Genomic DNA, 2,528 nt, shown 5'->3' with positions numbered 1-2,528 from the left:
GCCTCTCATGTCGGCCCCAGCCGGCCCCAGAGCCCTGCGTTCCGCGGGCTTCCAGGGCCAGCCTCGGCGGCCCCCCCATCCCGCAGCCTCTCCCATCCCGACGACGTTCGACAGCATCTGCTCGCCAAGGTCGCCAGGCCCTGCTGTGGGGCACGTCTCACGACCGTCGGGGGTGGGGAGACTCCTCGTGGCTGTCCAGGGCTGGGGAAGGCGGGGAGATTCGGGAGACGCCCATACTCCAAACACAGAGGTCACTTCGGCTTCGGAGGACGTGGCGGGCAGCAGATACGCCCGTGTTCTAAAGGCAAGGACGTTTTCCGAGGGAGGACGGGCAGAGACGTCCCTCTGCTGAGGGTCCCAGGCGGATCCCACGCTGGTTCTTGCCGGGATGCTTCTGAGTGAGAGCGGCCACCAGCACGGAGCCACATGGGCCACAGCCCTGGGGCCGGGTGACACCTTTCTTTGCAAGATGCTTGGTGTGACAGCCCCACCTCCCCTCCCTCCCCAAAGCTCGTTTGCGCTGGCCAGGAGTGGCTCCCCACCCCGGAGGCCGGCATTCTTGGAAAGGTGGTCCTGCCTCCAGCCAAGGTCTTCTTCTCAAGCCGACTTTCTCCTGAGCAATCAATCTTTTGGGTTCAAATTACGGCTGAGAGCAGATCTGACTAAGTCCATGTGCCTTTGTATTTGGGGAAGAAAATGCATGCATTGGCCAAAATGAGGCAAACGCCCCGACTCGGGAAAGGGGACCCCTGGGGACATCTTTTCTAGTTTCCCGAGCCAGCAACCGAGTTGGAACAAAGCTCGCATAATACACAACGCCTCTCAGAGGCACATTCGACGCGGAGTGTCACGGACAGCTGGGGTGGGTGCCCATGTCCTTCCGAGCCCATGCAGAGGACCTCCGCCAGCCGACATTCTCCCCGAGGGCCCACACTCTGCGCCCAGGCCCTGCTGGCCCCTGCACGGAGTCCCGGCGCATGGCCGTCCTAGGAACGCGGGAGAAGCCATACCTCTCCCTCTCACTCTCGCTCGCCATTCTTCCTGATTATTTATTGATTTATTCTGGTTGAGCTTAGCTGACGTCGTGTGCACTTTCCGTTGCTGGTCCTGGGATTTGATTTTAGTTAAGCTCGTTCTCGCTCTGCCAGCAGCTGGGGAGCGGGGAGCTTAAAGCAAGCTTTGTCAGAATCCTCAGACTTGGGCGCTGGGAGGACCTAGGGCGGGGGTGTTACTGGAAGGCAAATCTTGGGGTGTCAGGTCGGCGGGTTTATGGGTTGCTCTGTGCCTCCTTCACTTCCAGTGCCAGCCCCCTCCTTTCGCACTGTGAGCTTGGATTCCGTCTCAGGCCAGGACAGAGAGCCTCCTCGGGGACAGGTGGGAACTGCAGTCACAGGCAGAGGAGGGCAGTGACGGCTGGCTCTAGTTACTGACATGTAATCGGAAAAACCACTTTCCCTGTTGAAAGTATTTCTCAAAAGGCCACTACTGCTCTGAGGGGGTGACAGGTTCCTGGTGGCATGTGAAGGATTCTAGTCTCAGAAGCCAGGGGGCTACCTCCTCTGCTCCCTGCAGCCAACTGGTCAGCCCTATTCTCTCTGGCCACAGTTCCTCCCTCTGAAAATGGGGCGAGGGAGTAATTGAGGGCACTTGGGGGCCACAGGTGGTGTCAGGCTATTCCCGAGTCCTCAGAAATCGCATACCATGTCTGTTTCTCTCTGTCTGTACATACGCGCCTTTTCCTGCGGGATGGTTCCAGAGCCTCTCTGAGGTTCTCGAAGATTCAGCATCCAAAAAGCGTTTCTTAAAAAAAAACAACAAACAGAAAACAAAACCTGTTTTAGCTTTAAAATCCTCCAGACCTTAAGACTCTCGACTGACAAAGGCTCATCCGTGGCTGTGAGGTCCAGTCCAGGAAGGCTGGCGCTCATGGCAGCACCGGACGTGAGGAGAGTGCTCGGGGGAGCATCCGGTGGCCGGCTGTTGAAGGCCAGGGACAAACCTCGAGATGTTGAAGGCCAGGGACAAACCTCGAGATGTTGAATGCCAGGGACAAACCTTGAGAAAAGTGGGCACCGCACCGAGGCGGGGAGCGATGCGGACTGACTCCTGAGCTCTCCCCTTCCCCGGCAAGCTGAGTCTGTTCAGGAGGGTCTGGTCCCCAGCGAGCAGTCTGCCCCTGGGCTTCACAGGGTCAGAGCAGGTCCCTGAAGGGAGGCCGAGCTGCGCGCTGCCCGAGGTGGCCGCCTGGCCCCCGTCCTACCCCTCCCTCCGTCCCACCGGCTGTGCCAGCTGAGATGTGTTTCGGCGCTCAGAATCCGGCTCTCCCGTTTCACGGGTGGGGAAAGCAAGGCCCAGAGAAGTGAGGTGACTTGCAAAAGTGAACCAATGGCAACAGCACGAGTCAAACCTTTTGAGCCAAAAAGGGCAGGGAGGCTCCGCACACAGTTGCGTTCTGCACTCAGGCCCCTGGATTCCAGCCCAGGGCTCGTCCACTCTGCAGACTCCTTGGAGACCAGTCAGGCCCCAGG

Source organism: Pteropus vampyrus, unplaced genomic scaffold (assembly GCF_000151845.1).
Source record: "Pteropus vampyrus isolate Shadow unplaced genomic scaffold, Pvam_2.0 Scaffold183, whole genome shotgun sequence".
NCBI classification, from domain to species: Eukaryota; Metazoa; Chordata; class Mammalia; order Chiroptera; family Pteropodidae; genus Pteropus; species Pteropus vampyrus.
This window is presented reverse-complemented; position numbering follows the sequence as displayed.